The 27,071-nt window shown below is 39.2% G+C and overlaps 1 long non-coding RNA gene across 1 annotated transcript; it reads right to left on the bottom strand.

Annotated features, from left to right (window-relative positions):
* Window positions 1-585: 585 nt before the first annotated feature.
* LOC121372053 lies at window positions 586-26,866 on the bottom strand. Its single transcript, XR_005957882.1, has 2 exons — window positions 26,607-26,866; window positions 586-953 (listed from the first exon to the last, which is right to left on the bottom strand). It is a non-coding gene; the product is annotated as an uncharacterized LOC121372053 (long non-coding RNA).
* Between the last annotated feature and the right edge of the window lie 205 nt (window positions 26,867-27,071).

Raw genomic sequence — 27,071 nt, 5'->3', positions numbered from 1 at the left:
TCCATCGTCTTGCCCGTAGACTGCCCTCAAACGTTTTTTGTTTTTTTTCAATGATTTCTTCCAACTTCTCTCTTTTTTCTACTTTAGTTCATTCTTCGTTTAAACAAAAGGGAGTTAATTTCACCTAGCTTATGGCGTCGCATATTTGTTTTTACTTACAATTTTGAATCTGTTGCTATTTTAATATGGGCCTACACATTTCATTGAAGTTGGCAAATATTCACATATATAGTAATGGGTGTGATGTACCAAAGTTACAGTCCCCATACTTTTTAGACAATTCCATATTACGTTACGTAGGTTATCAGGGTTTGTTTGGGTGGGATTTTATTATTATTATTATTATTTTATTTTTTATTTATTTTTTATTTTTTTTATTTTTTTTGGGGGGGGAGGTTTTTTGGGTATGTCACTTAGCTTTTGAATTTCTCGTTCTAGCCATCTGATTTATTTTCAATTATTGGGGGTGGGGGGGGGGAGGCAACCGATACATAAGATTAAAATTCGATCTATGTATACATAACAATACAATTCGATCTATACTAATGTGCAAGCCATTGTACACAGAAAACAAACAACAGCATGTTCATTATGTAGGACACTCGTTCTTTATTCTGAAGTCAATTGGTGTATTAACTCTCTCTCTTTCCTCTTTGTTTTGTTTTCAGTCACTCAACATCTGCATCCTACACGCTCTTCCAGTTAGTTTATCCCACGGGTTGCACGTACATTCCGAAACAGTATTCTCGCAGTTGTTTGTCTTTTTCAGACATGAGCCCTAGAAACTGACAACACGCAGCATATATCCGAAATTCCGAGTGAAGGTCAGCACAAAAGTAGCACACCTTTGACAAATGGTGGTCATAAGAACACTCGGTCGGTTCCTTTTCCAGCAGTTCAGCAGATATCACACACAACACAGTTAACGATCCAACCATGTACCATAACGACATCTGAAAACAGAGAAAAAGAAAAAAGGTTGTACATTAATGAAATGGTTTATTTAACGACGCACTCAACACGTTTTATTTACGGTTATATGGCGTCGGACATATGGTTAACGACCACACAGATATTCATGGAGGAAACCCGCTGTCGCCACTTCATGGGCTACTCTTTTCGATTGGCAGCAAGGGATCTTTTATATGCACTACCCCATAGACAGGAATAGCACATACCACGGCCTATGATGTACCAGTCGTGGTGCGCTGGCTGGAGGTTGTACATTAACGTTAAAGTTGGTTTTGCGTAACGACACTTTTAGAGCACATTGTTTTTGATTTATTAATCATTGGTTACTGGATGTTAAACATTTGGTGATGTTGACGTATATATATATAATCTTTAGAGAGGAAACCCTCTAAATGTTTTTAGTAGCATGGGTTGACATCCAATAGCCGGGGATTAATATGTGCTCTAATGGGAAAAAAAGAAAAAAGTTTGTTTTATTTAACGACGCCACTAGAGCACATTGATTTTTAATCTTATCGGCTATTGGACGTCAAACATATGGTCATTCTGACACTGTTTTTAGAGGAAACCCGCTGTCGCCACATAGGCTACTCTTATTTACGACAGGCAACAAGGGATCTTTTATTTGCGCTTCCCACAGGCAGGATAGCACAAACCATGGCCTTTGTTGAACCAGTTATAGATCACTGGTCGGTGCAAGTGGTTTACACCTACCCATTGAGCCTTGCGGAGCACTCACTCAGGGTTTGGAGTCGGTATCTGGATTAAAAATCCCATGCCTCGACTGGGATCCGAACCCAGTACCTACCAGCCTGTAGACCGATGGCCTGCCACGACGCCACCGAGGCCGGTCGTGCTCTAATGGTGTCGTTAAACAAAAACTTTAATAGCATGGGTTATTTTATATGCACCATCCCACAGACAGGATATAACATACCACGGGGCCTTTGATATACTAGTCGTGGTGCACTGGTTAGAACGAGAATTACCACGGGTTTCCTCTCTCAATATATGTGTGGTCCTTAACCATATGTCTGACGCCATATAGCCGTAAATAAAATGTGTTGAGTGCGTCGTTAAATAAAACATTTCTTTCTTTAACTGTGTTACTGGAAGTCAATTCCACAGTACTGACATTCAATCCCACAATGCCCGAAACCTTAGTGGTATAGGGGCATGTTAAAAAGGCTTGCTCTCTCTCTCTCTCTCTCTCTCTCTGTCTGTCTGTCTGTCTGTCTGTCTGTCTGTCTGTCTGTCTGTCTCTCTGTCTCTCTCTCTCTCTCTCTCTCTCTCTCTCTCTCTCTCTCTCTCTCTCTCTCTCTCTCTCTCTCTCTGTCTGTCTGTCTGTCTGTCTGTCTGTCTGTCTCTGTCTCTGTCTCTGTCTCTCTCTCTCTCTCTCTCTGTCTGTCTGTCTGTCTGTCTGTCTGTCTCTCTCTCTCTGTCTCTGTCTCTGTCTCTGTCTCTCTCTCTGTCTGTCTGTCTGTCTCTCTCTCGCTCTTTTACATGCACCATCCCAAGGACAAGATAGTACATATCACGGCATTTGTTACACCAGTTTTGGAGCACTAACTGGAACGAGAAATAGCCCAATGGGTCCACTGATGGGGATCGATCCTAGACCGATCGCGCATCAAGCGAATGCTTTACCACTGGGCTACGTCCCGCCCTCTAAAGTCGGGGAAATGGCACGGGATCACTCTTAAAGTCAAGTTTCAATTTTATTTATTTTATTCATACCAATTAATAATACAATATTATTTGTCCCATTTCATATAGACAAAAGGGCACGCTAGGCTCATATTCGAACACTCCCCCACTTCAAGGTTGAGACCACGCTACGCCCCTGTTCTGATCCAACATATCTACCCTCCCACTGATTTTGATAGGTCATTCAGCGTTACCATTGATACCACGACAAGCATGTTTGAACGGATACTGAATGTGAGAATGTTAAACTTTCTTAATTCCGAAATAGCTTTATCAAGGTTCAAATTAATGACCACGGGCGTCTTCAAACTTTTGACTAATCTTAACGGAATTAACATCTTATCTCCAGAAATCTGTTTAAGCTATGCAACCTGTCTCCCACAGCTAACAGCCAAATAGAGTCTTTATTAATGAAGACACATGATAAGATCGCGCGTACTGAAATCTGAGGAATCAGGGGATTAGAGAAGGCAGAAATGCGGTTATTAGGTATTACAATGATTTTTTTTTTTTTTAATTCATTAAGCAGTACAATTCCCTGTCATGGACATAACTCTCTGGCGAAGTCAGAGGTTGTGCCTACGATAGGCGAGCTTGAACAGTTCCCTGATGGAAGCATGTCAAAAATTACCCACACCCCACATGCAGTACAATATAGGCCGACATTCGTGCACAGGCGTACGGAGCTTATTTCTTCTGGGGGTGGCAGTAGCGGCACCTTTGTTAATATTACTCTCTTTTGTTTTCAGACATTAAGTAGCATTTTCATTTCGTTACCCGAAAAGAAAATTAAATTTACTAATTTCATAAAACTTGGGAGGGGAACTCCCAACCCAAAGGCCCCAGTCGTACTCCCGCGTGTATGTAATGTGTTGTCGTTTCGTGTAGTTAGACAATGATTTTTCTCATATGAAAGCGTATCCAATTAAACTGAATCCTCATCCACACATACATTAAACAACATAGGAACTAATTTTGCAAAATACTTTTTGACACAATTAGGAAACGTAAAGATCGTAATTTCATTAAAGCTTCAATCTCATCTCCCCATACTGTAATATTGTTTCATAATGTTTAACGGAAACAAAACTACACTTGTAATAAAATCGTGTTTTCGTTACCGACGGATATCGTCAGCTCCCTGCATGCTACTCACAAGTCTCGTCACCATTTGGAACACTAAACAGCAGAACATTGCATTAGTTTCTATCCTCTGTAGACGTAATTTCGTATGTGGGAATTCTCGCGGCCAGCTACGGGATGTCAATTTCATTAAAACCGCATTTGAAAGCAACAGAGATTGTAATTACGATCTAATGGAAATTGAAGAATGGTTAGTCGAGTCATGAAGTTAACAAAACTCCAAAACTTGATGTATCTCTAAATTTTTTAAATTATAAAACTATAATCGAGACGGCAGCTTTAAATACCGCAAATCAGTTAAAGGAAAGGTTAAGCAGGACATTTGGCCTGGTAGACACATTCAACGATATTTAATTTACATTATTGCTTAATATCAACAAGTACATTGGTATATTTAATTAATACAACGAAAAAACAATGTGTCGGCTATTGTATATAATGGGCGCAGGCATTTTTCTTCCATGCTGCAAATACGCCCCCTAGTGAGCATGTAGTCAAGTGGTGAAAAACGTGTCACGTCAGGAACGAGTGATTGCAGAAGCATATGAGGCTGCCTTACATAAAGGCCTATTTGTGTTATTCGGACATAAGGCTGGTAGGTACAGGGTTCGCAGCCCAGTACCGGCTCCCACCCATAGTGAGTTTTAGCGGCTCAATGGGTAGGTGTAAGACCACTACGCCCTCTTCTCTCTCACTAACGACTAACAACTAATAACTAACCCACTGTCCTGGACAGACAGCCCAAACAGCTGAGGTGTGTGCCCAGAACAGCGTGTTTGAACCTTAATTTGATATAAGCACGGAAATAAGTTAAAGATTACAAAGATTACTATTCTAAACTTTATCAGGTAACAAGACCACGTTATACTCATCAGTTTCGTTGCATTACGTCGGCAGCTGTGGAAATGTTACTTTAACAATTAATTGACCCCTCCGTACAGCGTGATTGACAACCGAACTGGACCAATCATATTTTGCCGTTCAAAGACCACGGGCCCAACTTTGCTTGGACGCCATTAGGTTAGACAACATAATTTTTTCGATGTGTAACGTTTTTGTATAGTTAGCATTAAAAGTAGTTAAAATAATTGTCTCCTCCAAGTGAATCATAATCACTAACGTACATATTTCGTATAAGATGGTAAAATGGCTGCGAAAAACGGTCTACTAAAGTTTACATCGGAATAGTTTAAGACCAAAAGCAGTGAAACATTAACTTAGACGAAGTCTTTTGAGCCGCCTGTCAAGGGTTTTTTTTAACAACGCAAAATTAAAAGATTCATACAATAAAATTAACTTTAGTGGAATATGTTTGCTACTTTTAACAATTAGATATTAACGCGGATTTCCAGTGATGTTTAATTCTTCGCATATATCAGTATTTAAAATTTAATAAAATATGCCTCCCCTTCCCCCTTAAAAAACAACAAAACCCCTAACTCACATTTCCCCTTACCGTTTCATTAAAAAAAAACCCAGACAGTCGTACAACTACTAATCAGTGTTACATGTCTATCCACAAATTATTTATTTATTTATTTATTTAACTTATTTTATTTTTATTTATTTATTTATTTATTTTTATTTTATTTTCACTATCATTTATATCAGATATATACAAGATCAGCAGAGCTCTATGAAAAATAATTTCAGCATCGACTGTTGTGGAAATTTTATTATTATTATTATTTAATTACATCTGGCGTTTATTGCATGCATGTTTTCTAATTTTTTAAATAAAAGTTTGTTCATATAATAAGATTTTTTATTCTTCAGTACTACTCAATCTTTAAACAATAGACTGTTTAGGTGGGGGGGGGGGGGGGGGGTTTAAATATCAGTATGTTTAAATAATAGAAGGCTGGGTCTCCGAGCATCATGAAAAAACTAAATATATCTTCTATTCAAACATTTTCGATAATTACAATTTTGCTGAAGCGCAAGCGATCAGCACTTGCTCACACCAATACGGAAATGCCACGCCAGTATAATGGTTTTTAATAATACTGGTTTTGAGGATTAAAACATGGATCCCCCGAGGGGACGTTTTTGTCTGTTTTAATACATCACTGATTATGTTATGTTTTGCTTAAGAGACGACAAGAACAACGTGGCATCATTAAACCAAATATACGCCCTAACCCTAACGCTGCAGGTGTGACTCGATACGGAAATGCTTTGCCAGTATAATGGCTTTTAATAGGACTAAACCTGCTGGTATGCCCCAAGGCTCTGTCTTAGGTCCAGTGGTATTCTTAAAGGGACTATGCTGAATTTTTCTGCCATTAATATTATTAAAATGTTTTTGACTAATTTACACTTTTAATCATTTCTCTTTGTTGAAGTTAGAAATAATAATCTTATTTTTATTTCCAAACTATCTATGTTTTGAAACGTACTAAATTATTTGGGTATATCAAACGCCGTGGTATGTACTATCATGTCTGTGGGATGGTGCATATAAAAGATCCCTTGCTACTAATGAAAAAATGTAGCAGACTTCCACCCTAAAACTATATGTAAAAATTATCAAATGTTTGACATCCAATAGGCGATGATTAATAAATCAATGTGTTCTAGTTGTGTCGTTAAACAAAAACAAACTTTAACTGTTTAAATTATTGGGAGCTACAAACAGAATGATCAGACACGTATTGAGTATACAGACACTGATAGTCTAAACTAGAAAATAGATTGCATGTGTAATAGTAGTCGTTAAAACAAAACTCTAGTCGATAACATGTTACAATAGCAACAAAGTTAGGTCAGTTTACCGCATAAACTTACTAGTGGTGTGCATGGTTATTACCGGCCTCGGTGATGTCAAAATTAATCCATCGGACATAAGGCTGGTAGGTACAGGGTTCGTAGCCCGGTACTGGCTCCCACCCAGGGCGAGTTTTAACGACGCAATGGGTAGATGTAAGGCCACCACACCCTCTTCTCTCTCACTAACCACTAACAACTAACTCACTGTCCTGGACATACAGCCCAGATAGCTGAGGTGTGTGCCCAGGACAACGTGCTTGAACCTTAATTGGATATAAGCACGAAAATAAGTTGAAATGAAATGAAATACATGGTTATTTGGGTACGTTTTATGTTTTTATTGGCAGCCGAAAATTCTGGGTGTACAGCATAAATATCAGCGACCTCATTGAGCATAAAATACAATATATATCTCAAATAATCAAAATTGTTTCTGCGGTCATCCTACTGAAACATTTTAACTCTTTTCACTCCAGTGACCAGTGTAAAATACCCAACTTAACAAGTTTTTAGCTGCTACATTTACAAAATGTTTTTACTTGAAAACCGTAATATCAATATTTACGAAAATATCGATATACGTGTATTATATATCAAACAGTAGAATTTTTTAACACTGAAAGAACATAATCAATTTGACTGGGCCTCTCTGTCTGTCTGTCTGTCTGTGTGTGTGTCTGTATCTCCTTTATCTCTGTGTCTCTCTCTGTCTGTGTCGATCTCTGTCTCTCTCTCTCTCTCTGTCTGTGTCGATCTCTGTCTCTCTCTCTGTCTGTGTCGATTTGTCTCTCTCTCTCTGTCTGTGTCGACCTCTGTCTCTATCTGTCTCTCTCTCTCGCTCTGTATGTCTGTCTGTCTCTCTCTCTCGCTCTGTATGTCTGTCTGTCTCTCTCTCTCGCTCTGTATGTCTGTCTTTCTCTCTCTCTCTCTCTCTCGCTCTGTATGTCTGTCTGTCTGTCTCTCTCTCGCTCTGTATGTCTCTCTCGCTCTGTATGTCTCTCTCTCTCTGTCTCTCTCTCTCGCTCTTCTCTCTCTCTCTCTCGCTCTGTCTCTCTTTCTCTCGCTCTGTCTCTCTCTCTCTCTCTCTCTCTCTCTCTCTCTCTCTCTCTCTCTCTCTCTCTCTCTCTCTCTCTCTCTCTCTCTCTCTCTCTCTCTCAATTGTAAAATGCAGGGAAATATCTTGACATCGGCTTTTATTTGCATGTCATCAATCCCTAACTGATAAAAACGTGCATCTATATTTTGTATTTTTAATTACCGTGGTAAATCTACGTTCGCCATGAACTGAAATGCAAGATGTTTTCAAGGCATCTTCTGCTAGATATACAGCTTATATGAAGGCTATCGGATATTAAAATGCATTTCATGAATTCGTTCATTAACACTAAATGCTGTGAAAAGGCCATAATGCGTTTCTAGGACTGTTTGCTCCAGGTGTAGTCGACCATGATGAGTTCAACTTCATGTACCGTAATTACACTGCTCAACTTCCGGCAAGGTTTCAAGCACGGTCCTTGATATAATCAAGGACTTCGGTGTTCCGAACGTCGAGATAACTGTCTTGCAGACGACATTTGCTTCCTATTCGACTCAAGTATTAACATTAAATTGATCTAACAATCGGACATGAATATTGGTGCAAAACAACAGCGATATATGGTTTCTCAAGGTCATCGGGCAATATTTTGAATTTATATGGCATATGCTCGACCTCTGACCTTGAGACCTTTATGCTAATTTTTAAAAGCACGCTTTTAATGTCACCGTGGTCTTCTACAGAAGAGTGTACATTTCAAAATCTCAGACTATCAAATGAATACATGAATAGATGAAGTTAAATTACAGTTTGTTTTGTGTTACGACATCACTAGAGCACATTGTTTAATTAATCATCGGCTATTGGATGTCAAACATTTGGTAATATCAAATTTGTAATTGTCAAATGTAGGGAGAGACCTTAATATAGGCATCGCCTGTTGGCCAATCCCCAACGTTAATACAAACGTCAATAAATATCGTTTTAAAAAATATCAAATCTGAAAGACAAAACCGTAATACGTCATTAAAGGAATGCTAAAGCAAGGCTTTTGGACTGGTGTGCATATTCAACGATACATAATGCACATTATTGCTTAATATCAACAAGTATAATCGTATAGTTAATTAATAAAACGGTTAAATGTGACGGCTATTATATATAACGGGCGCAGCCATTTTGTACCATCCCAGTGAATACGCCCTCTGGCGAGCTGGTGGTTACGTAATACCTAACGTGTCACGTCATGAATTAGTCTTCGAAGTGAAGAAACAAAACATACCTGATTTTTGCGGATGCATCGCAATGTTCTTTAATAATATCTATCCCAGTAACACAGCAACGTGTATATGTGGTTTATTTTGTATTGAAAAATAAACCACCATTGTCAAAGTGTTGAAATAACTATTATATTTTGTATATAAATTAACCCACGTACTGAAATAATAGTCGGAGTGTTTTCTTGCTTAATTGGTCTTTTCTTTTCGTGGCCTGTACCTGTGGCTCTTGATTGGCAGGTGTATATTTAGACGGTCCCCAGACACTGTGTCTAGACACACTAAAAAGACGTGCCTCTTTTATTAAGATCACAGGGTATTGTGTGATAACCTCAAATCGTAATGGACTTTACCAGCTTTATTACTGTAAGTAATTCTGTAAAACCCTTGATTAAGTAAACTTTCCCATCTAAAATCACAAAACTGACCAATTACGTAGTCCCAGAGAAAACAAAATTATCACTTGGGTATCGTGAGTGGTCGTTTTTGCTTGAACGTATCCTACCAATAGGCCTAATAAATATGCATTTTGTCTTTGGATTTTTTAAAAGAAAAAAATACTATAACTCCATTTCGTTATATTGATGCAAATTGAAATATATTTAGTTAAATAGTTTATTATACTATCAAGTCATTTATGTTGTTTTAAAAGTCAGGTTGATGAAAGCGAAGCGCCTTGTCGTAAATTGGAGCATTTGTTTACACTGTGCATAATAGAAAAGTTGGACCTGAGCTGACGTCACTTCGCCCCAAGCTATACCACCGGACGTCACAAAAACGAAACAAAATGGCTGCCCCCAGTTAGCAGGAATAATCACGGTTTTTTATTAATTCTAAAATTACGCGTTTTTCATTTGTTAAAGTGTCAGTATGTGTTGGTGGTCCGTGTATGCATCTTTCCAACACATAAGGCTCTTGCTGGAGTTTAGTCTACCTTTAAGGCCGTATCTCTGCACGTAGAAGAATCTACGTATCTGTTCAAAAGAAACCTGCTACATTTTGTCCATTAGCAGCAAAAGATCTTTTATATGCACTTCCCATAGATTCCGACGCCATATAACCGTAAATAAAATGTGTTGAGTGCGTCGTTAAATAAAACATTTCTTTCCTTCCCAAAGATATGGTAGCACACACTACAGCCTTTGGTATATCAGTCGTGGGGCATTGGATAGGCCGGCACCCCCCCCCCCCCCCCCCCCCCCCAATTAAATAACAAAAATCGGTCTGCAGACAACATTTGATCCTACTTCCCAAGCATGTCGGGCAAGAGTTCTACCGACTGATCGAACTCCACCCCTGTGGACCATGATGTGCTTGTTCGGTGAAAAAAGATACATATTAAAATACATTGATCTATTGTAGCCTATTTCCGTAAAACATGCGTGTCTTTGTGTTTGCTTAGAACTTAGATATGTTTTTAACGTGCTCATATACCTTTATGGTTTCGAACACGCCTACCCAGAGTCCGGCCTCCGATATGATCGGTGGTCTGACTCGGGGCAGGATAAACCTAACTACTATAAAAAAAAATTAAAAAAATTGTAATTTAAGGCCAAAATATTAAATAACACTACGCCACCATTAATAATTTTTGACTGCGTCCTTAATACATATGTAACCCTATTCTATATTAATAATAAAAATTTAATTTGACGCAATTTTAGAAGGGGAGGTCTAAAAATATATAATTTACCTATCTAATAAAATTATTTAGTCCCCAAAGGTAAAGAAGAAGGGTAGGGTGGTAGGCCCAGCCCACAGAAAAGTTATGTTAAATTTAATATTCCCGCCACTTAGCTTAGTAACTTAATAACTATAACCTAACAAATAGGGTCAATTTTGAAATTTTGAATATTAACGCCAAAAGTATAAAAAAAGGAGAAAATTGGGGTCAGTAAGTTTTGGCTGTGCCCTTAAAGAAAAATATTAACATTCCTAACCTATATAAATGATTAATATAATATAATTTGTGTTTGCACTGCGGCATCGCGGCCTTACATACCTGAAGGCAGGAAGGAAGGAAATGTTTTATTTAATGACACACTCCACACATTTTATTTACGGTTATATTGGCGTCAGACATGTGGTTACGGACCACACAGATGTTGAGCAAGGAAACCCGCTGTCGCCACTTCGTGTGCTACTCTTTTTCGATTAGCAGCAAGGGATCGTTTATATGCACCATCCCACAGACAGGATAGCACATACTACGGCCTTTGATATACAAGTCATGGTGCACTGGCTGGAACGAGAAATATCCCGATGGGCCCACCGACGAAGATCGATCCTAGACCGACCGCGCATCAAGCAAGCGAACGTTTTACCTCTGGGCTACGTCCCGCCGCTATACCTGAAGAAGATCAGTTTACAAAGCTAATTAAATTTCAGACCTGTCCCAAACATTTACAATTAGCAGTGCACCTGATGCTGAGGCGACGAGTGCTGTTCGTTTGTAAGCCACCTTTGAACATCGACAGTTGGAGAACTTGCGAAATTAAGAATTTTAAAATGTATACTAGTATATATTCAACTCAGTTGAAAACTAATCAGATTTGTAGTTGTGAAAAAGGATACGAGCAGACAAAATAATACACTTAACTGGTTTTATAACACTGGATGCATTCTGATTGGTAATAAATAAGCCCAAAATTGTATACAAGTCTTAGGGGTTGTTGTGTGTTTTATAACTACCTCACAACTGCGATTGCAATAACAACTGAAAATGGAGTATGCGTTTCCAATGGAGTTCAGTATATAATATAAAGTTAACGTTTGTTTTGTTTAACGACACCACTAGAGCACATCGATTTATTAATCATCTGCTATTGGATGTCAAATATATTATATTTTTGACTCGTAGTCTTCAGAGGAAAGCCGCTCCATTTTTCTATTTGCAGCAAGGGATCTTTTATATGCACTTTCCCATAGACAAGACAACACATACCACAGCCTTTAATATACCAGTCGTGGTGCATTGTCTGGAACGAGAAATAGCCCTATTGGCCCACCAACAGGGATCGATCCTAGACTGACCGCATATCAAGCTAGCGCTTTACCACTGGGCTACGTCCGGCGAATAATAACGTAATGTAACGTAACCTTTATACACTTAGTAGTGAAGTCTGCACCGGAAGAAAGAGACGAAAGGCATTTAATCAACAAGAATCGACTGTTTCTTTCAATCTGTTCTGCCTGATGGCGCACTAAACCAAAGTTAACAATTTCAAGACACTTCTAACATATATTAAGTAGTTATTCATTACAGTGCGTTTGTAAAAAGTGGAGATATCCATTAAGAAATGTAGCAGTATATTTTGATCAGCGTCACGGTATGCCGGTTAAGAAAATGTACCAATTTTTTTAACGACACCACTAGAGCACATTGGATGTCAAACATTTGGTAATTTTGACATATAATCTTAGAGAGGAAACCCGCTACATTTTCCCATTACTAGCAGTGGCGGATCCAGAAAATCCATTTAGGGGTGACCCCAGTGACATGAGATGGAATGCCAAGGGAACTTTGGGGGAGGTTTGCAAGGGGGATCGTAAAAAAAATGAAAATGAATATATGATAAAATTATAACTATCGCAAAATTTAGGGGTGATGCGGGCCCCTACCCCCCTAGATCCGCCTCTGACTAGCAAGGAGTCTTTTATATGCACCATCCCACAGACAGGATAGCACATACCGCGGACTTTGATATACCAGTCGTGGTGAACTGGCTAGAACGAGAAACAGCCCAATGGGCCCACTGACGGGGATCGATCCCAGACCGACCGCGCATCAAGCGAGCGCTTTACCACTGGGCTGCGTTCCGCCCCCAAAAAATGTACAACGTAATAACAGGATACTTAAAGCACGCACAAAAAAATTGTCTCTTTTGTTTCCGAAACAGAACTGGTAACAGTCACCAACATTAAAAGTACAATGTTAAGCCATTGACTTTAATGTTTATATAGGTATCAGATCCCATCCAGAGCGAGTGACCAACTCAGTAAACGTGTGCAAGACCACCTCACCAACATTTCTCCCATCTCACACGAGAGAGAGAGAGAGAGAGAGAGAGAGAGAGAGAGAGAGAGAGAGAGAGAGAGAGAGAGAGAGAGAGAGAGAGAGAGAGATTGAGAGAGAGACACAGAGAGAGACAGAGAGACATACAAAGACAGAGAAAAATACAGAGACATAGAGATATGGGAGAGAGAGAGAAATATGGAGGAAGAGAGGAGCGGCGTGAGACAGAAAAATAAACAGACATTATTCAACTTTCTGAATGGATGACCTAAAGAATAGAGGTGTGTGTGGGGGGGGGGGGGGGTTTCCCCCCAAAAGTGCGTGCTCAAACCTTGATTGGACATAAACACGAAAGAATTTTAAAAGTAACTGAAATAGTTGTTTGACGTGTTTGTATCGATAATACACAGGCGGTTTAGATTGGACCCCTTGACAGGCGTCAAGTAACGATGCTACCGTGAACCGGAAACAGGTATTTCATTCGAAAACAACCTCTCAAGTATGTGGGTATTAACGACAACTGCTTTCAGTTATCACTAGATTTATCAGAACGACATTTGCTGTGCGTGGTCGACGTTTGAAAGTGTGCATTCCACATGCAGCATATGGCAGCGCACGAAGTCAGTTAAGCTTCTAATGGTGCTACAATTTTAAAACCCCCAGGAAAAGAACGTCAGTCCCGGAAGTAAGCCGGAGGAGGATACTGTTTTTTGCAAGAGTTCATTTTGTGTGGGGGGTTTTAAGTGTGTGGGGGAGGGGTAATCAGGAATCAGACTTCGCTGAGTCAATCTTTGTTCTCCTCTTACACACAGACAGATGTTTTATTAAAGTATCGCCCAATAGTGAGGACTGTTTGACATTGTTTGGTGGGAGGTACAGGCTTGATTCTCACGAAGCACAATTCTGACTAATAGGTGGCTGTTCTGATGCCCTCCAATAGAAATTGCTTCTAAGTATGCAACATTTTATCACTTCTATTTAAAGATACTGTTACTGCTTGATATAGTTTGTATCCTTATCACACAGTAAAATACACGAGAAACATTCTTAACAAACAATATAAAGTCTACTTCTTATAGAGTTGTAAGATTAAAAAATACATTTCAATAGTAAAACATACAGACATACATATGTAATAAAAAAAATTAAAGTATCGACATTTAAAATATTTTTTTTTTTATAAGATATACTAATCATATAAAAACCGTTTACGTCTTTTTAAAACACAGTAACAGGTTTTGGCGCATAAAACAGACAAGCGAGAATCGCTAAGGAGCACGTAAAATGTGTCTTCTTTAGACAGTTAAAACCCCCAAAACAAAACAAACTTTTAAAAACTAGCTCCTAAAACCAGCGGTTACGAAGGTCTTCATACAGAGGGAACTTCATTACAAGATACCATCGCTTCCAATAGAAATAACACACACGTTTATTAAAACTATACATGTGCTTATATTTTACATGGACAGCTTTAAAGGGACATTCCTGAGTTTGCTGCACTTTTTAAGATGTTATCGACTAACAGAGACTTTTTGACGACTAATTACATATTAAATATATTTTTTTGCATAAAATATTAGTGGCTGTATATTAAACGTGTTTCTGATCGTTCTAATATTTGTATTAGGTTAAATTTCATCTTATTTCCTAAAATATTGTTTTTTTTTTGTACGTACGAAATTATTTGAAGACAAAATCCAGTATAGGCCCCAGGGGCCTAATTCACAAAGCTCTCTTAGGCTCTGCTAGACAACAAAGCATCCTCTTTACCAGTCTTTTAGCACTGCACTGCGAGATCGCAAAGTTGCGAGAGTTTAGTGAATTAGGCCCCTGATACCTTTTTACTATGCATTTTCATCATTCTACCCTCAAAATTAGTTGTAACCAATGTTAAAATGCGTAGTGATTTGTTTGTATATTAGCTGTTTGGTAATAACTTAGAACTTAAGAGTAGTTTTACATGCCCCTGTACCACTAAGGTTTCAGACATGTCCATCCGGGGTCCGGTCTCTGGATAGCCAGTAATCTGACCCGGGACAGAATGTTTGGTAGTAATGCTTATATGAATAAATGTTGTTATGAAAATTCGGGCAAAAGCAGTCCCCCCGCCCCACTTTTACAAAAAAATGGAGCCCGTACGCCTATGCCACCAAACGACCCTATCACCTCAGGCGCGTATTCTACCTACCAAGCTAAATCCTGCAAACTAATCAGAATTCTGGTTTGCGTTTATTTCGGTATTGAGAATATCTCTGAGCAACACTGTAGCTGTTCCCCGTGACACGAATAACTACAATAGACCGAATTCTATCAATGACCAATATGCGTCCAAACTGACCGATCGTCTGACCGTTCTGTAATAGCATTTGTCAAACCAAGTGCACAATGCGTTTAATCGAAACGAGAATCGTGTATAAACTATTTCGTACATAGTTTTCTATGTAGCCTACCATAAAGCTTGAAATCTTAAAGCTGTTATAACTAAAGGATCAGTGATGTTTAAAAGGTTAGGGCACAGTAATAAGCAAGTCTTTTCCAGCTAGACAGCAAGACGCCCGTCCTTTGTTCAACGACAGCAAGCGACGCTGACGTTCGCGAACTGTTTGACTAGTCCACAATGTGGTCATCTGGTTTAACATGAAGCGTATAAACCATGTTCTTACACACCCGTTGGTGAGAACATCATTCGTTATTTTTGATAACACATACTTGTTTACACATGTACGTGTGTTAACAATTTCAAGACATACGACTGGCTGCTCCTAGGTGATGACCAGGTCACAAATGCCATACATCCAATGAAAACAAAACCCAGCACGATCGAAATCGTATAAACTGTGACGTATAGTTAACCCGACAATCATTTGTCTGTGACGCGTAAATTACAAGTACAAAGGCTGTAAATAACTTTTAGTCGAAAAAGATGTTAAAATGTGCTTTAAACCTTGTTTTGGAGGATATGTAAGAAATAGAATAATACATTCGTGTCCATTAGATGCCATTTACCTTACAACTCGTTGCTTAAAAACGTATCAAACTCGCATTCGCTCGTTAGATACATTTTAAAATAGCCCATTGTAAGATAAATGGTATCTAACGGCCACTCATGTATTATTCTCTATGTAGCGAACGTTTTTCTACTCAGTCTGACTGAACTCGGCCCCCGTGAGGTATGTAATACGCCAGTCAAAATTTAAAAGAGCACACGGATTAATCGGAGCCGGTTTAAGTATCCGCGGAGCCTGTAGCACAAAAAACAGCGGGGCCCCCTTATCAGGATATATATTTTGCAACCCCCTCGGGGAGAGGAGAAGAAGGAAGAAAGGAAATGGGTTTTTTATTTTACGACACTCTCAACACATTTTATTTACGGTTATATTGAGAGGAAACCCGCTGTCGCCACTTCATGGGCTACTCTTTTTCTATTAGCAGCAACGGATCTTTTATATGCACCATCCCACAGACAGAATAGTACATACCACGGCCTTTGATACACCAGTTGTGAAGCACTGGCTGGAACGAGAAATAGTCCAAATGGGTCCACCGACGGGGATCAATCCTAGACCGACTGCGCATCAAGCGAACGTTTTACCACTGGGCTACGTACCGTCTCGGCATGATTCAAGATGCAATGGCATGGGTTAACAGTTTGTTTTTGAACAACTACTGAAAACTGCACTCATTGGAGAAGGTTCTGTCTGATTAATGAAGTAATTAATACTTCTTTATCAGAAGGGGAACCGGGTTTTTTTAATTATTATTTTTGCACGAGTATCATTCATGGTGACACGTTTATATCGGCAGAGAAACAGTTTATGTGGGTAATGTTACCTTTTGTGAAAGTAAAGCGTCTTGGCTTCTTTAAACTTAAGCACATTGATTAATTAATTATCAGCTATTGGATGTCAAACATTTGGTAATTTTCACATATAGTCTTAGAGAGGATACCCGCTAAAAAAAAATCCATTAGTAGCAAGAGATCTTTTAAATCCACCATCCCATAGACAGGATATCACATACCACGGCCTTTGATATACCAGTCGTAGTACACTGGTTGGAACCAGAAATAGCCCAATGGGCCCACCAACGAGGATCGAACCTACGCCGACCGCGCATCAGGCGAGCGCTTTGCCATTGGACTACACCCCGCCCCGTCTTAAAACTTCAAATGCTGAACACGACTTGCCTATGATGTTCAGAATATAGAACAAATATTTTATTTTTCTACGACAGAAGGTCGATTATCTAGAACAATGAAACGTAGGTCACCATGACCTACTAATAACAGGTCTGTTATCTAGAATCATGGAAAGTAGGCCACGGTAATGGTACTTGCATGCAAGCTTTCATGTTCCTGTACACAATAATAAGATATGCTCCGGACAATAATCACCTTTAATGTGCAGTAGTAAAACCTGAAAAAAATAGGTCACGGTGACATAGTAATGGTATACGACACACCGCCATTCCAAGTTGTACCTGTAACTTATAACAAATGTTTGACATCCAATAGCTCTGATCCCTTGCTACTGCCGATAGCCGATGATTACTAAACCAATGTGCTCTAGTGGTGTCGTTAAACAAAACAAAACAAAAATCTCCTTTTTTAATGGTTCCGCATGGATCGGCATTCAAGGTATGGTCCGGACAAGAAACGTTAACAGACAGACAGACGGTCAACGCCATAACATATACGACAATTTAATAAAACGACATTTAAAAATTACAAAACACATTTTTACATATTTTTTTACCGGGAATAGGGAGGGGCGATTGTTCTCATTCCACCCCACATCTCACGAATTATGGCCATGTACGAAACAATACGATCAGATGTACGAAGCGCAGTTTCTGTTTGCTTTCTTGATGGACTAGGAAATCTGATGCCACCTGATTAATTTTAATGATGACAGTGTAAACTAACTAGACTTGGCAAAGCCTTGGCGGCTCGCGTGCTGGCCAGGCACTGACCGGGTCGTGAATCAATATAACGAAGAAAGGGTCATTTAGTTCAATACTTAAGTCCTAACTGACATCACACTTTCTCTCCATTATATGCAGGGCCGTAGGAACCGGGGCCCGGGGAGTGGGTTCCCTGTACACCCCCCAACACACACAAGTGGCGTAGCGAGGGGGGAGGCGGCACAGAGACAATACCGCCCACTCACCGATCAGACCTTTTTCTGGGTTTGTACTGTATTAAATTTTATAAAATCATACATACATAGTGAGTTGCCTCCTCCAATAGTGGGTTGCCCCCCCCCCCCCCGCCAATATAAAATCCTGACTACGCCCCCCCCCCCCCCACACACACACGCATACTTGAGGCCCAACATGTTTACTGTTTTTGTCTTAATAGAGATACTGACTATCTCTTTGAACAACATCGGTTATTCCCATGGACCCTTCGTATATAAAGCCCACAAAATGTGCTTGTGCCATCCATCCTCTCACATATTGTGGGCGGGAAGTAACCCAGTGGCAAAGCGTTCGCTTGATGCGCGGTCGGTCTAGGATCCACAATTGGTGTAACAAAGGCCGTGGTATGTACTGTCCTATCTGTGGGATAGTGCATATAAAAGATCCCTTGCTGCTAATCGAAGAGTAGCCCATGAAGTGGCGACAGCGGGTTTCCTCTCTCAGTGTATGCGTGGTCCTTAACCATATGTCCGACGCCATATAACCGTAAATAAAATGTGTTGAGTGCGTCGTTAAATAAAACCTTTCCTTCCTTGCCCTCACATATTGTTCCTACGGGTTTGTTTCCGCTTGAGCATCATACATACGTGATCAATGGCTCCCTTTATAACTATATGTTTAATAAACGGGGGTTTTCCTTTTTGTGGGAGTTGTTTTTGTTAACGACACCACTGGAACACATTGATTAATTAATCATCGGCTTATTGGATGTCGAACATTTGGTAAATCTGATTCGTAGTCATCAAAGGAAACCCGCTACGTTTTCCCTAATGCAGCAAGGGATCTTTTATATGCACTTTCCCACAGACAGGAAAGCACATACCACGATCTTTGTCCAGTTGTGGTGCACGGGTTGGAACGAGCAAAAACAAAACCAATCAGTTGCATGGGTCCACCGAAGTGGTTCGATCCTGCGACGCAAGCACCTCAAGCGAGCACTCAACCGACTGAGCTAAATTCCGTCCCTTAAACAAACAACTGAATAAAACGTATACGTTCTTCACAAATATTCACCACTATGATGTCCTTAATCATGGGGATAGAAAAAACATACCCATCCCACTCCCAAGAAGAAAAAGTAAAGTTTGTTTTATTTAACGACGCCACTAGAGCACATTGATTTTTTAATTTTATAATCGGCTATTGGACGTCAAACAAATGGTCATTCTGACACTGTTTTTTAAAGGAAACCCGCTGTCGCCACATAGGCTACTCTTTTACGACAGGCAGCAAGGGATCTTTTAGTTGCACTTCCCATAGGCAGGATAGCACAAACCATGGCCTTTGTTGAACCAGTTATGGATCACTGGTCGGTGCAAGTGGTTTACACCTACCCATTGAGCCTTGCGGAGCACTCACTCAGGGTTTGGAGTCGGTATCTGGATTAAAAATCTCATGCCTTGACTGGGATCCGAACCCAGTACCTACCAGCCTGTAGGCCGATGGCCTAACCACGGCGCCACCGAGGCCGGTCAAAAAAAAAAAAAAAAAAAAAAAAAAAAAAAAAAGAAAGAAAGAAAGAATAAGAAAAGAAATCAACCAAGTGGAAACCTGATCAAAGTTTAACCTGATTTTAACCGAATATTGATGGCGGTCAGACGGCCAGACGGAAGATGTCTTTGTATCGACATTCATTATACGCTGCACGCGAGTGAAGAACCCTAACCTGACGTTAATTTAATACAGCATTTACGTCTTTAAAACTATTGCTATGTTCATTTATAAATACAATTTTTATCTGTAATACATATTCCGTATCTGTTATGTTGTTGTCGTGGTGGTTTGGTTTTGTTGTAACCATAGTTGCTGTAGCTGTTGTTGTTTTGTTTTGTTGTAGCTGTTGTTTTGTTGTAGCTGTAGTTGTTGTAAATGTAGTAGTTGTTGTTGTTGTTTTTGTTGTAGCTGTAGCTGTTGCTGTTGTTTTGTTGTAGCTGTAGTTGTTGTTTTGTTTTGATGTAGCTGTAGAAGTAGTAGTTGTTTGTTTGTTTTGTTGGTTGTTTCGTTGTTGTTTGTTGTTTTGTTTGGGGGGGGGGGGGGTCCATAAGCTAGGGGTGAAAAAATGGAAACTATTTCACTAGCCCATCGGATCAGTACCAACTAAAATTTACTAGCCCGCCAGAATTTCTACTAGTCCGCCAGCCTATAGAACGACATATTACCGTAATTTCACGTGTATTGCCCGCGGGCTATACGTTTTAAAACATTGAAAATTGCCTCCCTGTGGCTTATTTGCTGCTGCGGGTTATACGATCTCTTTTTTATAACTCAATAACCATTTATTATCAAAAGCGGCTTATCCGATGTTGAGACAAAATAAAAAATAATAAAAAAAGAAGCATGTTATGTCAGTTAATTGAACTGTTTATATTGACGAACACGTAAATTCGCATATCGGTAATTAAGATCATTGGCTGATAATGCAAGCTACACTCGCATATCGGTAATTAAGATCATTAGCTGATAATGGCTGGTGTTTTCATCATCAGGCGTTAACCGATCAAGCTAATGCGGGCTCTGTGTCGGAGCGGGCTATCTGATCATCTTTTTTACTCAATAACCATTTATTATCCAATGCGGCTTATCCGGTGCAGTGGGCTATACGCGTGAAATTACGGTAAATATTGTTTATCTATACAGTAGAATCTCGTTGGATCGAACTCGGAAGCGTCAAACACACCGCTCGAACCAAAAACGAAGTCCAGAGTACACTTACGCGACGTTGATCGAATGGTTAGGTCGAACTACCCGATGGGTCAAACAACCTCTCGAGCATGAACGGCTTTCGAGCCTACGGGATTCAGTTTATATATACGCATACGCATACGCATACGCATACACATACACATACACATACACATACACATACACATACACATACACATACACATACACATACACATACACACACACACACACACACACACATTATAATTAATAACAACAAATTAAGGACACTTGATAAGTGATCAACATCACGTGAAAAACGAACGAAATCAAACCCCAATGTTTTAAAATATTCTGATCAAGGTTCTTCGCATTTCTTTCATATAGATTTACAAAATCGTGGGTGGAGAATTACAAGGTTTTATGTTCACAAAACCTCATTTTGAAAATACGCCACTTGAAGGTTAGAGCTGCCATATCTGAGTCATATAGAGGTATTTACAATAGTTTTAATATAACAAATGTGTCTTAAAATACCATATTCTAGGACTGTTTACTATGTAGGGCCTAGATAAAAAAAACATCTATCAGATAAGATGGATAACTCATTTTGGGAAAAATTGCAGATATAACCTTGTAGCAAGTATTTAACAGAAGAATCTATTCAAAACATACCGGCAACATATGTTCAACGTAAACAAATAATTTTAAGGAAATATTGACCATTGACCGGCTCCGTTTTCGGGGAATGAGTCTGAATCGGAACCACTATCAATACGAACCATATTCGTTGTTGTTGGTTGTTGTTTGTTTTTGGGTGTGTGTGTGGGGGGGGGGGGGGGGGGTCTTGGGTACGGTTTTTTTTTTATAACTATAACGGCATTTCAACGTTGGGGGTTAAAACCTGAAAATGTTTGGTCTGAACATCCATTATTAAATGTTGAATCATGTAAACAACGCATGTTTGTAATGCTGTTTTAGCCATACATTTAATTTTTGCTTCCATTTAAGCCATATAGCCATAGATTGTAGTGTCATTTGAGCCAAAGCTAGGTTCCGTTTTGTCCAGTTTGGTTCCGTTTTCGTTTAGTTCCGTTTTGGCACGGTTCCGTTTTCGGCATGTCGCGCTTGCGCAGTTCGGAACTCAGAGGTAGTCTAATAACAATACGGTACTTGTGTAGTTTGTCATCATTACGAATCGCGTGCGCTTTAACAGCTTGTTCTGAATGTGCACGTAAAGCCCTATGACCTGACCTGATTACGAACCGTTTATTTGAATGGTTTGGAATTCTGGCATGGCTGACGCGGACTCGTGGATTCAATGCAAAACAAGTAAAATAATGAAATAAATGAATAAAATTACAGTCGGTCAGAAAAAAAACCCAGAGCGCTCGTCGGTAGTTGGGTTTTTCTTAACTTGTCCGTCAGAATTTCTACTCTCATTTGGCGAGCGGGCGAGTACTTTCTGCACTCCTGTAAGCATTCATGAAAATAAACCCAAACTCCAATCGATATATAACATAAACTACAAGTCCTAAGTATAATTTGCGAATTCTGTAAAAGAAAAAAAAGAGTCATATTTTCATTACTCACGTTCAAAGAGTGTATCTGTCCGAAAATCCGTAAAATTCAGCATTTTGTGTATATAACATTCAGAATAGTTTAACCCACTGTCGCCGCTTTGTAAAATAGTTTGTTAATGTCTTAATGTAAAAGTGGCAATGCAATGACTAACTAATAGGCGTACATGTAATTACATTTAATGTGTCAACCTACAATCCAAGTAGAATAATAAATGTGTAAATACCAATATAGTCGGCGGGTTTCCTCCTTTGGGAAATAATAATAATATACGTCTAAATACATACTTATATTAGTGAACTTTCCGCCGCGAGACTGTATGTATACGCTTCAAATATTCAAATAATATAGGTCAAAATACATACTTGAACTTTCCGACGCTTTGAGACAGGCCAGTATGAAAAGTTTGTTTGTTTTGTTTAACGACACTACTAGAGCACATTGGTTTATTAATCATCGGCTTTTGGTCATGGATGTCAAACATTTGGTAATTGTAGGGAGGAAACCCGTTACATTTTTCCATTAGTAGCAAGGGATATTTTATATGCCCTATCACACAAGACATGATAGCACATACCACGGCCTTTGATATACTAGTCGTGGTGAACTGGCTGGAACGAGAAATAGCCCAATGGGCCTCTGACGGATGTCGATCCTAAACCGACCGCGCATCAGGTACACTTCACATATTATAATAATAAATATATCATATCTAAATACATACTTAGTGAACTTTCCGCAGCTTTGGAACAGCCGAGTAAAATGTATACATTCCACATATTCATATAATAAATCATATACGTCTAAATATCTCGGCCTACTTAGTGAACTTTCCGCCGCTTTGGAACAGGCGAGACTGTGTGTGTACGTGTGTGTGCGTGCGTAGGTGTGTTCATTACATATTAATAATGGTTGCATCAAAACCTGCTAAGAAAGCGGAACTTACAAAGTCATAGCCAGTTTGTCTGGAATGTTAAAAATATACAGCTTCTGTACGCACCTTAGGCTTGTTACGACACACCTGGATGTTTACCAGCAGGAGGGTTATAAAATACAAGTATTTCCTGATGCAGTAATGAATAAATTTAGAGTTATTACTTAATAAACAAGCGAGTCCTTTGGCATACGCAATTTAATTATTCACATGAAGAAATTATTGTGCAACACGTACAAGTAGAAAGACATTTAAAATAGTTTGTCCGAAAACAAATGTGAATTACTATTTTCATTTCAGATCTTTATTTATTTATTACTTAACAGTTTTAATATAGTTTTAATACAGAAATTAAAACACCTCAAAAATATTTGATGTAATGTAGCAAAGTTTGTTTTTAAAGTTTGGTTTTTTTTTTTAACGACACCACTAGAGAACATTGATTTATTAATCATCGGCTATTGGATGTCAAACATGTGGTAATCTTGATATATAGTCTTAGAGAGGAAACCCGCTACATGTTTCCATTAGTAGCAAGTGATATTTTATATGCATCATCCCACATACAGAATAGCACATATCACGGCCTTTCATATACCAATCGTGTTGCACTGGCTGGAATGAGAAATAGTCTAACAGGCCCACCGACGGGGATCGATTCCAAACCGACCGCGCGTCAAGTGAGCGCTTTACCGCCCCTAATGTAGCAAGTACAGGCGCGTGTTCGGGCGGGGGTAGGGGGTCGGGGATTGAAACAGCCCCTCCCCGGTAAATCGAATTTTCTTTCTTTCTGTTCCCTTTTTTTTTCAAGTATTTTCCGGGGGAACATAACCGAACTCCCCCGCCCCCTCCCCTAGAAACTTCGCTCGCCACATTTCAGATCCCCATTGCACACGTTCCTGCTCATGCGCCCGAAAGAGGTGATAACTCTTCAAAGCACAATGTCCATTTAATCGATTAATAATCGATCACTGGTCGCAAGGGGCAAACTGATGATCAATTGCAAAATTATTTTGATTCCCAACTCTACTTGTGACCTTTTAGATAATGAAGTATATCATTTAAAATCTTCTGGAGTTTGAGTTGTTTTTAGGTAAAGGTAAAGAACACTAGCGATGAAAAGGTATCTAACGGAATCCGTCGGGTCTATCTTGTTAAGGCGACAATAAAAATAATATAGCTTTTCTTTAGATTTTTCACTTATAAAAACAAATGGATGAGCGTCATAACCGATATGCTCGCCTGAAGTGCTTGCGTCGTAGGATCGAATCATTACAGTTGACCCATTCTCTGACTTGGTTTTTCCCCGCCCAAACCAATATACCACGACCTGATATGTACTGTCCTGTATGTGGGAAAGTGCATGTAAAAGAGCTTTGGCTACTAATGAAAAAGTGTAGCAGGTTAAGGACCACACAGATATTGACGAAGGAAATCCGCTGTCGCCACGTCATGGGCTATTCTCTTCGATTAGCAGCAAGGGATCCCACAGACAGGATAGCATATACCACGGCGTTTGATGTACCAATCGTGGTGTACTGACTGGAGCAAGAAATAGCCCAATGGGCCCACTTACGGGGATCGATCCCAAACCGACCGCGCATCAAGCGAGCGCTTTACCACTGGGCTACGTCTCGCCTCCGAGCGCGCATCAGGTGAGAGCCTGACCATCGGGCTAGTTTTCGCACCGGTTATAACAAGCGCAGCTGTGACAAAGGATATATTGGACAGAGCAATGGTACGACCAAAACTGGACGGACTGATTACTATTTACTATTTATATAGAATATTATTGCTAATATTATTGAACACTAGAGCTTCTAATTTCACTGGCACTGAAAAATAATTTTTCAAGGTTTCAAATCTCTTTTAGAAGTTGGATTAACTTATATAAACAGAAGGATGTTTCAGGGCGGATCCAGGAAATATCTTGTTGAGATTTTTGTTTGTTTATTTATTTATTTATTTGTTTATTTTACTTTATTTTATTTTATTTTTTTATTTTATGTATTTATTTGTTTCGGGGTGGGGGGAGAGCTAAGTGGAAAGGGGCAACGCAATTACTATTATTATTTTAAATAGACAAAAAATAGAGGCACTTGAATATATTTGGGGGGGGGGGGGGCGGGTGCCCTGGTCATCCCCTCCCCTGGATCCGCCTCTGTTTCCAATACAGTAATACGATGTATCTGCGTTTTCAAAAGAAATGAAAATAACTTAATTAAAATTAAATAAAATGCCATTAATTTAAACATGCCCCAGGCTAACAAGGCTAACAAGGCTTTTAATTAATAAAACTGGATATTAATTACGTTTTTTTTTCGGTAGAATAGTAATGTTTGTACACCACGTGTTTCCGGTATTCCTAATATTTATAGTAGCTTAAACAGGATTTTTTTTTCTACATGTACGAAAGCAAAATCTAGTTTGAGCTGCTAATTTGATTTTTTGGTCTGGTGTTTCTGTGTGTGTGTGTGTGTGTGTGTCGTCTCTCTCTCTCTCTCTCTCTCTCTCTCTCTCTCTCTCTCTCTCTCTCTCTCTCTCTCTCTCTCTCTCTCTCTCTCTCTCTCTCTCTCTCTCTCACCATAAACCTGGTAATTAATTGTTTAAAGGTATTTACGTGTACTTAATAGAATAGAATTATGGGATATGGTTCATCAAGAACTGAACCGTAATTGTAAAGAATATAAAATCCAGTCCTTCCCTGAACGATTCAGTTAACAATTAACAATGGGTGGCTGACATTCAAGCGAGCTACACGTGCTAAACGTGTACTGACTATTTGTCGACAATGTATTCAACAACCTATATCAAATTCTAGCACAATACATTAATTTATTGTAAATATCAGGAACATCTGGGTAAATTCTATTTTTTGTGCTTGCTGAAGTATTTTATGATTTTTTTTTTATCACTAAAACAATTTTATTTAAATACATAAATAAAAAGGACCAATAAAATATTACATAAAATGAGATAAATAGTAAAGTAAAAAACAATATATAGATTCATCTCGAGTCAGACGCCATCCCAAATAACTCTTTACACCCAGGCGCATGTGCAGAGTACCCCCAACCCCGTGCTCTGGCAAATTATATTTACTTTTTTTTCCTATGAACTTCGCTCGCCAGTTTAGACCCCCCACCCCACCCCTCACCCCCCACCCCCTCTGCTAAAATTCCTGTATTTGTGTTTTCAACACCCCAACCCCTGAAATGAGCCTGGTTGAATACAAGTACGAAACTATACGAAACGAAAATGAAATGAACTATGAACTAACATTCAACATAAAAGTCTATTTGCACTCACCTTCGCTAACACACGCTATCGTCAGTGCCGACTCGGAGACAATGGCTTTTTACAATGAGATCGATGGAAGAGAGGTACTGGCTCGCATTTACGAACAGGTGCTTGAATCGTCCGTGTAAAATCAAAGTGATGAAGTGTTTTACTAGCTCCGCTGTTTATTAACATCTCTTTTATCATCGGTTTATTGATTTACCCGCCCTGGTCTGTCGTAAGCATCCGTGTCAAGTCAAGGCGATCTGCCCGTCCCACTTTGTCAGTGATGCTATTTGGGGGTGCGGGGCGGGGTGTGGGGCGTTGATTTATGTTAATCATGATTTTCTGCGCAAATAGAAGAGGCGCGCTTAACATAACATCTGTAACATTCATGGATTCTGTTTATTTGATATCATACCAAGTAGTTTAATGCAACATGTGCGAAAAAAAAAAATATCCATAGAAAATATTTATTTGGATCTTATTCTGGCG

Source organism: Gigantopelta aegis, chromosome 4 (assembly GCF_016097555.1).
Source record: "Gigantopelta aegis isolate Gae_Host chromosome 4, Gae_host_genome, whole genome shotgun sequence".
NCBI lineage: Eukaryota > Metazoa > Mollusca > Gastropoda > Neomphalida > Peltospiridae > Gigantopelta > Gigantopelta aegis.
The sequence above is the reverse complement of the archived record's forward strand: the minus strand, read 5'-3'. Positions and strand labels throughout refer to the sequence as shown.